The sequence below is a fragment of the Ovis aries genome, chromosome 15 (genome assembly GCF_016772045.2).
Source record: "Ovis aries strain OAR_USU_Benz2616 breed Rambouillet chromosome 15, ARS-UI_Ramb_v3.0, whole genome shotgun sequence".
Classification (NCBI taxonomy): domain Eukaryota; kingdom Metazoa; phylum Chordata; class Mammalia; order Artiodactyla; family Bovidae; genus Ovis; species Ovis aries.
In genome coordinates, this window is record NC_056068.1 from 29,439,522 (window position 1) to 29,453,250 (window position 13,729).

The window sequence follows — 13,729 nt, forward strand, 5'->3', positions numbered from 1 at the left end:
CCACTCCAGTGTTCTTGCCTGGAGAATCCCAGGGATGGGGGAGCCTGGTGGGCTGCCGTCTATGGGGTCACATAGAGTCGGACACAACTGAAGCAACTTAGCTGCAGCAGTCACATCTTAGCACTGTGTCCACTCTTAAGAGTCTCTGCCACTCTCAAGAGATCAAGGAAATATTCTTGGGTCTTGGATGGGCAGGAAGCTATCTCCCCCTTCAAAAATTAAATGTAATTCTTACTACAAAAAAGTAGTTTTTTGTGTGCCTGTTGCTGAAAAAATTCAGGAAGAAAAGTCAGTTAATTCCATTAGCCATTTACTGAGTTCTAAGGGTACAAAGATGGACAGACGGGTAAACGCAGGCAGGACCTGCCCTGGAGGGACTTGCAGTGCAGAGGTGAGGAAAGACCTAAGTGAGTGGTGAGGGCTCACTGAGGAGACAAAGAAGGAGCTGACAGGATTACTTGGGGAAGGGCTTCAGCAAAGAAACGAGTAGAGCTACCATCTACAAAGGGGGGGCAGGTTATTCCAGGCAGAAGACACTAGGCCTGAAATTTAAAGAGGGACTTCGTGGTCTCAAGCACTGAGGGCCGTAGGTTGTAGAGAGCAAGAAGACTGGGAAAGAAAGCAAAGCCACCTGGCAGGACTGCATCAAGATTTAGAATGATGATTCTGGCCACGATGGGGAATGAGAGAGCAGGCCGACCGAAGTTAAGGGGTTGCTGCAGGAATTCAGGCAGGAATTCTGAGGGCTTTAAGGTCAAATCAGTGTAGATGTTCATTTGCCTTTGCAAGAGCCCCTTCAGGAAACACCAATGTGTTCACCATATACAAAAATAAACTCAAAATGGGCTAAAGACCTAAATGTAAGACCAGAAACCATAAAATTGCTACAGGAAAACAAGCAGAACACTCTGACATAAGTTGTGGCAACGTATTTTTTGGATCTGTCTCCAAAAGTATAGGAAACAAAGCTAAACAAATGGGACCCAATTTTTAAAAGCTTCTGCATAGAAAACCTGTAAACAAAACACAACCCACAGGGGGAAAAAAAAAATATTTGCGAATGATACTCAGAGTATCCAAAATATATAAAACAACTCATGCAACTCAACTCAAAAAGAAAAAATTAGAAATTGGGCAGAACTGAATAGATGTTTTTCCAAAGATGACATGCAGATAACTGTTAGGGAAATTAAGATGGAGGAAGTCTTGTTCAGGTTTCAAAGACAAGAAAGCGGAGCAGGCCTCTGACCTTGCTTATGACCTGCCTTGACACTGCCTTGACCTCCCTTGCCTATGACGTTCCTGCTTGTGAATGCACTAATTGGTTCCAGTAAGGTGCATGACACTATAAATAAGATAGAGATTGAATCTTGAAATTCTCTTGAGCCCTGAGAATCTGGCCAACTCCCCAGGACCTGAAAAATTTCATAATTCACAAGATAAATAGCTTTGTAGAAAGATTAAAAACTAGAGCTGCATTTTTCTTGTAAACATGACGATGTCAGTTTGAAACTTAGAATTGTAACAGGGAGTCCCCAGAACTGCAATTTGAAGTCTTGCCCGTGGGTGGATGCACTGCCTGGGACCTTTTCTCAGTTGGGACTCCAGATGCTGTTACACATCCCAGTGCTGTTTGGATGTTAGTCCGGTTCAGTGATGTATGTGGTGTTTCTCTCTGCTGTTTCTATTTCTCTTTTAATGGTTGTATGTTGAAAGTGAGTTAGATACTTCTCTATTAAATATTCAAATTTTTTATTTGTGTATAATGAGTGGTTACTTTTGTTAAGGAATCCTCCGAACCTGAAACGAAACTTAGAACTTTCAGCAAAACAATAGCCAACAGGCATATGAAAAGATGCTCAACATTGCTAATCATCAGAGAGATGCAAACCAAAACCACAATGAGATATCATCTCACACCTATCAGAAAGGCTATTATCAAAAAAGAACACAAATAACATGTTGGTGAGGATGTGGAGAAACAGTTCACTGTTGGTGGGAATGTAAATCAGTGCAGCCACTGTGGAAAGCAGTGTGGAGGTTTCTCAAAAAACTATAAGTAGACCCACCATACCATCCAGCAATTCTGCTGCTGCTGCTGCTGCTAAGTCACTTCAGTCGTGTCTGACTCTGCGACCCCATAGACGGCAGCCCACTAGGCTCCCCCGTCCCTGGGATTCTCCAGGCAAGAATACTGGAGTGGGTTGCCATTTCCTTCTCCAATGATGATAGTGAAAGTGAAAGCGAAGCCACTCAGTCGTGTCCAACTCGCAGCGACCCCAGGGACTGCAGCCTACCAGGCTCCTCCATCCATGGGATTTTCCAGGCAAGAGTACTGGTGTGGGGTGCCATTGCCTTCTCTGACCCAGCAATTCTACCTGAATGTATATCTGAAAAAAAAAAAATGAATTCAAAAAAATACATGCACCCCAATTGTCATAGCAACACTATTTACCATTGCCAATATATGGAAGCAACCTAAATGTCCATCTGAACTGAACTGAACTGAAATGTCCACCAACAGATGAATGAATAAAGATGACGTAGTATGTATGTTCAGTTCAGTTCAGTCCAGTTCAGTCGCTCAGTCGTGTCCGACTCTTTGCGACCCCATGAATCGCAGCACGCCAGGCCTCCCTGTCCATCACCAACTCCCGGAGTTCACTCAGACTCACGTCCATCGAGTCAGTGATGCCATCCAGCCATCTCATCCTCTGTCGTCCCCTTCTCCTCCTGCCCCCAATCCTTCCCAGCATCAGAGTCTTTTCCAATGAGTCAGCTCTTCGCATGAGGTGGCCAAAGTACTAGAGTTTCAGCTTTAGCATCAGTCCTTCCAAAGAATACCCAGGGCTGATCTCCTTCAGAATGGACTGGTTGGATCTCCTTGCAGTCCAAGGGACTCTCAAGAGTCTTCTCCAACACCACAGTTCAAAAGCATCAATTCTTTGGCGCTCAGCTTTCTTCACAGTCCAACTCTCACATCCATACATGACCACTGGAAAAACCATAGCCTTGACTAGACGGACCTTTGTTGGCAAAGTAATGTCTCTGCTTTTCAATATGCTATATAGGTTGGCCATAACTTTTCTTCCAAGGAATAAGCGTCTTTTAATTTCATGGCTGCAGTCACCATCTGCAGTGATTTTGGAGCCCCCCAAACTAAAGTCTGACACTGTTTCCACTATTTCCCCATCTATTTCCCATGAAGTGATGGGACCAGATGCCATGATCTTCATACATATATATACAGGAATACTACTCAGTCGTAAAAAAATGAAATTTTGCCTTTTGCAACAATATGGATAGACTTGAAGGATATTGTACCAAGTGAAGTAAATCAGAGAAAGATAAATACTGTATGATATCACTTATTTGTAGAATCTAAAAAAACTAACAAGCTAGTGAAAAGAAGCAGATTCACAGATACAGAGAATGAATGAGTGGTTACTAGTTGGGAGAGGAAAGTGCGAAGAGACAAGATAGGGGTAGGGGATTAAGAAGAGACTTCCCTGGAGGTCCAGTGGTTAAGAATCTGCCTTCCAATGGAGGGGACATAGATTTGATCTCCGGTCTAAGAACTAGGATCTCATATGCTATAGAGCAACTAAGTTCCATGTGTGGCAACTACAGAGCCTGCCAGCTATAATAAAAGATCACGCAAGATCATGGAAGATCCCACCTGCCCCAATTAAGACTGGACACAGCCAAAAACAAATAAAAATATTTTAAGAAAAGAAATACAAACTATAATATATGAAATAAGCCATGAGAGGAAATTCTTTGGTGGTCCTGTGGTTAGGATTCTGTGCTTCCAGTGCTGAGGGCTTGGGTTCAATCCCTGACCGGGGAACTAAGATCCCACAAGTGGCACAGCCAAGAAAAAATAAGCTACAAGGATATACTGTATACACAGGGAATATAGCCAATATTTTATACTAACTACAGATGGAGTATAACTTTAAAAATTGTGAATTACTATATTACATACCTATAACATACTGCACATTGACTATAGTTCAATTAAAAAATATCTTTATAAAGAAGGCATTGAAAAGGTAATTTTAAAAACTGGCAACCCAGAGGAGAGAGGAAAAGCAAGTGAAGACTCCGTAAGCAAAGCTACTGCATCTCCAGGCTCACTCCTCTAGGATCCTGTGTTAATTTGGCTACCCCACACCCACTCCCTCCACTAAACAAGTATAATTCTGGTTCCCCCAATAGGCCTTCAGATAGCTGAAGCAACAGAAGTTCTTTGTGCTAAGCACCCTCAGCTTCTTCTAAACTTCCTTGTGTTGTGCGGTTAGGGGTCCCTGTTCCATCCCCACATCCTCGGGGCCTAGGGCTTTGGTAGTTATACCACGTTCTCAGCTTATTATGAAGCCACTGCCCTCTGACATACCTAAGCCTTTATATGTGTTGTTATTGCCCAAACCATGCTTCACTTTGGATGTCTGCAGTGGTGATCTTGGGCCTAACAGCAGGCCCTCGTGTTTATCCTCATTAAATTTTGACTTGTTAGATACAATTGACAGCTGTCTCAAAGTGGCACGTTAACAGGGCCAAAGGCAAACCCCCAAACAAAGGTTAGAGACCTTTCTCCTAATCAAGACCAGATAAAGACGGGGGCTGGCTACGACTCTGTGCTCCTGATGCGGTGGACCTGAGTTGCATCCCTGGTCAGGGTACTAGATCCCACATGCCTCAACTAAGTGTTCAGATGCTGCAACTAAAAATTCCGTATGCTGCAATCAAAGATCCCAAGTGCCACAAGTAAGACCTGGCACAGCCAAATAAATAAATAAATAAGTTTTAAAAATTATTAAAAAAAAGACCTGCTGCTGCTGCTGCTAAGTCGCTTCAGTCGTGTCTGACTCTGTGCGACCCCACAGACGGCAGCCCACCAGGCTCTCCCATCCCTGGGATTCTCCAGGCAAGAACACTGGAGTGGGTTGTCGTTTCCTTCTCGGATGTGTGAAAGTGAAAAGTGAAAGTGAAGTCGCTCAGTCATGTCCGACTCTTAGCGACCCCATGGACTGTACCCCACCAGGCTCCTCCATCCATGGGATTTGCCAGGCAAGAGTACTGGAGTGGGGTTCCATTGCCTTCTCCAAAAAAAAAAAAAAAAGACCAGATGAAGACTAAAACCTCTGAGCCCTGATGAGAGTATGGCGCTCCAGGAGCCCCATTCTTGTGTATAATTCAAAATGAAAATATTAAACTGGGAAGCAAATATAAGGAAGAACAGTACAATTATGCTTTCACAAACATATATTTATAACCTATCAAATTCTGACATCAATTTCTTTCTTTCTTTTTTTTTGGTGCCCATGTTTTGCTGGTGTTCTAAGCAATGGCGTGGGCTGCCCCTTGAGTGGTTACTCCAGCATTTACTGATGCCATTCATTCCTCAGCTGAGCAGAGCTCTCAGGGTCAGGACAGCAGCCGGGGAGAAGGGCCTTGCCTGCCATTTGTATGGGTCACACCCACACGAAATCCCGTTGCTCTGTCTGGACCATGGGGGCAGCAGAAGACATTTTGACCTGATACTGTATGATTCTGGCTCTCCAGGAGGAGGGGATCCAGGGCTCTGTGTGCCTGGGTTAGAAAGTGCTAAACTGGAGAGACAGAGTATTGGGTCTAAGCAGTCAGATGCCTATGGAAGATATTAGAGGCTGGGGGTGGGTGAGAGCAGATCCCTGGAGGGAGCAGCCTGCCAATACTAATTTGATTAGAGTTTCATCTAGAGTCAGATCGTGGTGCCTGAAGATTAAGGAGACACCTGTCTCACTCTTCACAATGGGGTGAAGGTAGGAAGAGAGGGCAGGTGGTCCAAGAGGGTGGAAGCTAATGCTTCTTTTCTCTTCTTTGGAGCAAGTCCCTAACCTCCGACAAGAGCAAGGAAGAACTGAGCCAGTAGAAAAGAGAAATATTTCTCCAAAATGAGAAGAAGGAGAAATAGTCATGGGGAAAAAAGTCATTTCTGTCAGATTATGATGTAGGGGATATAGACTTTCAGTGAATGAATGAATGTGGGCAAGATCAGGAATACTATGGTGCATTTGGAGAATGAGGAGCATACTCATTTCATGTACAGTGGCAGAGGAGGCGAGGCTGAGAGGGAGGTTCAGGGGTTTGTGAAAACTTTTCCTGGCATGCTAAATATCTGCATTTCTTGACTGGGAGAGGAGTATGCAGGACAAGTGGAGAGAAGGAGCTTGGAAAGGACTGGAGACACCCCTTCTTTAAAGTAGTGGGAAGACAGAATAAGAGGACATGGATTTAGTTTGTAGGAGGTATAAGGTGCGAGGGGCATTTCATGCCTGGAGGTCTCTGTTTTCTTGATAGAGTGGGGATTAATGTGACTGAGGGATAACCTGTTGGATTAGGTTTCTTTATAAGAATTGTCAAGTTTTAGAAATACCATCAATAGATATAGGAGTGGGATAGATCACCTGACAAGTCAGCAAAGCTGAAATCTAAGAACAGGCAGAGGCAAGTTCAGCGCAAACAGACACCTTTTTGAAGCCGATATCATCACTCCTGGAGCAAAAGAAGAAGAAAGAAAACTGGATTGATCCTTAACCATGATCTTCCAGCCTAGACATGAATTGCCTAGGGAGAAGGAGCAAGGTAATTAGAGCACCCAGAGATAGATAGTGACATCAGCTCTGGACACGGAGGCCCTCGGAGGCTAGTTAGAGTCAAATAAAGTGAACCTTTGAAGATTAGAGGGCAGGAGGGAAAGGTGGTTAGAACAAAGGGATATTTTTAAGGTTTTTTTTTTAAACTGAGGTACAGTTAACTTACAATGTTGTGTTAATTTCTGCTGTATAGCAAAGTGATTCAGTTATACATACATATATATATATATATATATATACATTCTTTTTCAGATTCTTTTCCATTATGGTTTATCACAGCTCAGTTCAGTTCAGTCACTCAGTCGTGTCTGACTCTGCGATCCCATGAACTGCAGCACGCCAGGCCTCCCTGTCTATCACCAACTCCCGGAGTCCATCCAAACCCATGTCCAACCATGTCAATGATGCCATCCAACCATCTCATCCTCTGTCGTCCCCTTCTCCTCCTGCCCTCAGTCTTACCCAGCATCAGGGTCTTTTCCAATGAGTCAGTTCTTCGCATCAGGTAGCCAAAGTATTGGAGTTTCAGCTTCAACATGAGTCCTTCCAATGAACACCCAGGACTGGTCACCTTTAGGATGGACTGGTTGGATCTCCTTGCAGTCCAAGGGACTCTCAAGAGTCTTCTCCAACACCACAGTTCAAAAGCATCAATTCTTCAGTACTCAGCTTTCTTTATAGTCCAACTCTCACATCCGTACATGACTAGGAAAAACCATAGCCTTGACTAGATGGTTTATCACAAGCTATTGAATATTTTAATAGCTTCCTGTGTTATACAGTAGGACCTTATTGTTCACCCACTTTATATATAATAGTTTTCCATCCTATACCGCTCTATCCCTCCCTCAACCTCCCTTTCCTTTGGCAACCACAAGTCTGTTCTGTATTGCTTTGAGTCTGTTTCTGTTTTGTGGGTAAGTTCATGATATGTGGTATCATATGGAATTTGTCTTTCTCTTTCTGACTCATGTCACTCAGTGTGATAATCTCTAAGTCCATCCATGTTGCTGCAAATGGATTTTGTTTTGGAATGACTAAGTAGCCTTACATTGTATGTAGGTACCATATCTTCATCCACTCATCTGTCAGTGGACATTTAGGGTGTTTCCATGTCTTGACTATTGTGAATAGTGCTGCTATGAACATTGGGGTCAAAATACCTTTTTGAATTATAGTTTTCTCCAGATACATGCCCAGGAGTAGGATTGCAGGATTGTGTGGTAGCTCTATTTTTAGGTTTTTAAGGAACCTCCGTACTGTTTTCCATAGTGGCTGCACCAATTTACATTCCCACCAACACTCTAGAAGGGTTCCCTTTACTCCACACCCTCTCCAGCATTTGTTACTTGTAGACTTTTAAAATCATGGCCATTTTGACTGGCCGAGGTGGTACCCCATAGTGGCATTAGTTTTGATTTACATTTCTCTAATAATTAGCAATGGCGAACATCTTTCTTGTGCCTATCAGCCATCTGTATTTCTGCCTTGGAGAAATGTCTATTTGGTCTTCTTTCCATTTTTTGATTGGGTTGTGTGTGTACGTGTGTGTGAAAAGGGACAGTTTTAAATGGAGCTATTAAGAGTCTGGAGTATGTCCACAAGGAAGCAGGCTGCTGAGTGGAGACAGAGGTCATTGGAGTAGCGGAGACCAAGGGAAATAAAGCATTTTGAACCCCTACTAGCTGTAGCCTTTCTTCTCAGCCTCCAGTGAGTAATCCGTGTTAGGAGCAGGAGAAAAGGTCACAGAGAAAATCTGGGCAGACACCTGGTCTCAGGCTGGTTCCATGCAAAGGGTACAAAGGGGTGTGGTGGGAGTTCAGGTTCTAGGAAAAGAAAGATGGCAAGCTGAGACTGGGAGGCAGAGGTGTGTGGATTCTCAAGGAACGAGAGACAACGACTTGGGCAGAGAACCTTGGCATTCTGCACCTCTGAAGAACCCCTCATTTTCTTCTTATCAAAAGGAAATGGCAGTACATCTCAGGTAAGAGATGGAGAGAGAAATATCACACTTTATTTATTTATTCATTTTCTTACGTTGAAGCCCAGTATCTTGGTTTCAGGTTCTTCTAATGGGACTTACATATAAGCAACTGTTACGACGTAGGAAACGCTGTTCGGATTTCATGCCTCTGACTCTTAAGCACACTTAAGCTATTCACAACTGCATTACTCTCTATTACACAGTATGTCTGGCAGTAAACTGAAACTGAATTTGCTCAGGTGCGTCTGACTCTTTGCAACCCTACTGTAGCCTACCAGGCTCCTCTGTCCATGGGATTTCCCAGGCAAGCGTACTGGAGTGGGTTGCCATTTCCTTCTCCACATACTTTAAAAATATACTTCAGTATTGCTTGATTTTGTTATATATGTTGTATTCTGATTTTTTAAACAAAGTTTTGAAAGTTAGTTGAGTTTTGGCTGCCCTGGGTCTTTGTTGCTGTTGCCTCTCATTGCAGTGGCCTGTCTTGTTGCAGAGTATAGACTCTAGGCAGGTGGGCTTCAGTAGCTGCGGTGCTCAGGCTCAGTAGTCGTGCCTTGTGGGCCCTAAGTTGCCGGGGCGAGGCATGTAGGCGCGGGAGCTGCGGTCGCGTGTCGCGGGGCACGCGGACTTCAGTAGTTGCAGCTCTTGGGCTCGATAGTTTCGGCTCTGGGCTCAGTAGTTGTGGTGCATGAGCTTAGTTGTTCTTCGGTGTGTGGAATCTTTATGGACCAGGGATCGAACCCATATCCCCTGCACTGGCAGGCAGATTCTTGTCCACTGCACCACCAGGGAAGTCCTAACAATAAAGTGTTTTGTTTTGTTTTAAGTAACATCAGGGACTCTTTGTAGGTACCACTCCACTGCCTGGACTCAGGTGCCTATACCCGTCTTTACTACCTACCTCCAACACCTCCCTCTTCATCCACCACTCTCTTCCATTTCCCCAAGTAGACAGCAGAGGGTCCTTCCATTGACAAATACACTTGATAATAATCTATCCAAAGATGAGAGGCTGTCCTGGTGGACAAGAAACCTGGCTTGGTGGAAGCAAAACTGAGTCAGTTTCAAAGTCCTCAGTCCAATTTCTGCCCAGCTCCCATAGGATCCTGATACCCTTCCCTTTTCCCAATAGGTCCGTAAATCTCCTTATCAACTGCTTCTCCCACAAATCCGTGCCCAGAGCACCCTGTGTCTGCTTGATTACTTCCTGGCACTAAGCTGAGACAGGAATTTTCTGCTTCTGCCTTGCTCCTCGTAAGCCAATTACCATCAACACTTACCTATCTGGGTCTAGGGAGCCTGTCCTCGATGGAGGCTGTCTTGGTGGTGATGGGAGGGGAGGTTCTGGAATGGGAACTGGGGAGGATCCTAGAGACAGAAGAGGATCAATGACAGGGAACAGAGGAGGTCTATTTGAGGAGAGGGGGAAGGGTTCATTGAGGTACTGAGGAAAAGTCCAGGGTAAGAGATTGGAAGTTTATTTGGGGGATGAGAAATCAAACTGTACTCCCAGACTAGCAACATCAGCATCACCTGGGGACTTATTAGAGATGCAGATTCTCTGCCCTCACCCCAGATGTTGAATCAGAAACTCTGGGGGGTCAGGGACTGTGATCTGTGTTGTAAGGATCCCTCCAGGGGATACTCATGTGTGCTAAGCTTGAGAACCACTATTCTTGAGTTAGAAGGCCTCTTCTAGTAGTTAGAGGTGTGCATACTATGGAATCAAAAGTCCTGTCTGGGAAGGTATATGGAGGGAGTTGGAGGTATCTCCCAAGATGAGAAGGGTCTACCCTAGTGGCTTCTAGAAGGTTGGAAAACTTCTGTATCCTAGAAGGGGAAAAAGCCTGTTTAGGAGAGTGGAGATGGATCTGCTTCATCAAATGGGAAGCTGACACTACCAGGGACTGAGGAAGCTTGGCATTGTAGACCAAGTCATGGTTTAGAATGTGTAGTCTTGGATTTGGATCCCTGGATCCACCACATGAGTTGTATGACCTCACACTATTTCTTAGCTTCAGTTTCCTTATCTGAAACATGAGAGGATAATAACTGGCCTTAGTGGTCCAGTGACTAAGACTCCACATTCCCAGTGCCTGAGTCCCAGGTTCAATCCCTGGTCAGGGAGCTAGATCCCACATGCCACAACTAAGAGTTCGTGTGCTGCAAATAAAAAAACAAACAAAAAAAGAACCATACATCCTGCAGGCAGCAACTAAATACCCTGCATGTCACCATAAAGATTGAAGATCCTGCCGGTCAGAGCCAAAACCTGGTGGAGCCAAATAAAACAATCACAATCACAGTAACAAATACTGGCCTCTAAAGTTGTGAGGACTGGTTAGACTATTTAGTCAACAGATAGCTATAGAGTGGGTTTTCTGTGAACAAGTTCTGGGAATTCAGGGGAGAAAGAGACAGACCTAGCTCCTTCTTCAGAGCTCATATCCCTAAGATGAAAGCCGAGCACATAGGAGACATTAAAAAAATGTAGTTCCCTTTCCTTTGCCAAGGAAATGGGAGATTCTTCTGGGGAAAATGAAATTACTTTGAACCATGATAAGTCTGACTTAGAAAGTAAGACTTAGAGAGTAAGGATGCATGATCTGTTTTTGAGAACGAAAAATCACCAATCTAGGCACTTGAACACTTGAATCTCATAAGAACCTTCTGAGGTAGATATGCAGGATTTTTGTCATTCCCACAACTTGAATGACGCTCAGAGAGGGAGAGAAATTTACTTCAGTACAGAATTAGTGAGAGCACCAAGGGTAGAATGCACATCTCCCAACTCCAAATTCAGGACATGAAAGAAGTGTTCCCAAAATGGGGAGAGGGTGTCCTGTGTCCTAGAGAATGTCCCAGGGAAGAGACTGCCTATAGTAGGCACATGAAAGTGAGAGTGAAGTCGCTCAGCCATGTCCAACTCTCTGCGATCTGATGGACTGTAGCCTACCAGGCTTCTCAGTCTATGGGATTTTCCAGGCAAGAGTACTGGAGTGGGGTGCCTTTTCCTTCTCCAGGGGATCTTCCCTACCCAAGGATTGAACCCAGTTCTCCTGCATTGCAGGCAGATGCTTTACCCTCTGTAGGCATATGACAGGTGTTCTAACCCAGGAAATTGGAAACTTCATCTAGGGTAGTGGCTCTCAACTTGGCCTGCTCAGTGGGATCAGTTGGGGAGCATTTAAAAATACTAATACCTGGATCCAACCTTAGGGATCAGCATGAACTGCTTTAGAATGTTATCTAAGCATCTTTTGAAGATCCCCAAGTGATGCCTAGTCTCAACCAAAGCTGGGGATCACTGCTCTGGGGCTGGGGATATGAATCACACAGGGTGGAAAGCTGGTAGAAGACTTAGGAATGTTGATCTCTGAGGATAGGGATGTCTGACCTGAGGAATGGAGACAGAGCATTCCTAAGAAGGGGAGGAAATTTTCCTGAAAATTGTCAGGTTATATGCCATGGAATGGAGGAGAATGTCCTTAAGCTGTGAAGGTTATGAACAGCCTGTCCGGAGAGTGGAGGGAGACAGTCCTGGAACAGGTTTTCCAGGGGCTTCACAGCAGAGTGGGTAAAAGTGAGGGCTTTAGGGTTTAAGCCCTTTTCTGCTGCCAATTAGATATGTCTTCTTGGCACATGGCTTAACCTCAGAAACCTCAGAAACTTATGCCTCAGCTTCTTTATCTGTAAAGAGTTGTTGTAACACCTGCTTGTAGGGATACTGTGAGATTTAAATGAGATAATGCAACTGTGGGGAGGACTGAAGGTTACCTTGGAGAATAGAGGGTCCTGGGGAACTGTGGTGATGTGGGGCATAGGATCAGAGGAAGGTAGACCTCTGATGTCGGGGGCCTCGTTAGGCATTACTGACCAAATGGAGGCACAGCCCCAGACCCCTCCCCTCATTCCGCAGGCATGGACCCAGGATGAAGAAGTTAGGCCTTGTAATTCTGACTTGTTTTTTCCTCTCCTCGGCTGAGTTGACTGAAAAGGAATATTAAGGTGCTTATTGTTCTTGAGAGGAGCATGAGAAGGCACAAAGCCTTCTGCAGCTGTGCTCAGAAAATAATTCACAAAGTTAATCATTGACATTTGTTTAACGACTTTTACAAAAGAGTGTTCCAGGATGAGCACATAGGCCGCAGCTTGAGGCCATAGGAGGGATTGCTATCTGAAGCCTATTTGTGAGGAGAATGTTTATGGCAAAGGAGTTTACTGAATTTAGCACTTAGAAATAATTAAAACAGTTAGAAATTAAAGATTTAAGGAATGTTGTAAAGTTAGCATATTTTACTATAGCTTATAGAAGTTAGGAATTTTTAGAGACACTATAGCTAGGAGCCTTTTTAAGAGATAGTGAGCTCAGGATGTTAGGGGCAAACAGGACTTAGGAAGATAAGTAGTAAACTGAGGAATGTAGCATGAGTTACAATGTAAATCATAAATTAACTATAGGACACATTAGAAGAAGTAGATGATAGATGGTAAGGTTGATTCCGAGAGAATCACTGAAGCAGGAACTCTGTTTGAAGAGTAACAATAATTTATGGACATAATAAATCTGGATGAGGGGGAACTGAAAATGTCAAACCTCTGACCTAATGCTTTTGTAAAAGTATAAAAGAAAATCTTAAACTTGAAATAAATAGGCAGTCCAAGAAAACTGAGAGGCTGTCCCATTGCTCGCTGACACCGTTCATCTCTTCAGGTTGAATCCCTGGGCTCTGGAGCTGGACTCCGGCACTCTAAGTCACAGGGCAGGGCCTGGAGGTGTCCTGCAGGGGCCGCCAGACTCCAGGCTGCAGAGAGGCTGGGGGACAGGGGTGCAATCTGCGGGGCAGAGGTTTGACTGCTAGTAACCTCTGCTGCGGTAAGGAGAAGCCTCAGCAGTGGCAACAGCCTCCCCAACCATCCATCTTTGCTATGTGACAGGTGGGAACTTAAAAGCTCAGGTCACGTGTCTCAGCTGGCTAGCCTACTTACCCCTTGAAGACTGGGGCTGGGGCAGGCTGGGGCCAGGAGGAGATGCCTGAGAAAGGCACAGGGCAGGGGGAAGCCCCTGGGTGCTCTGGGGTCTTAAAGGCTTGTAGGGTGAGGG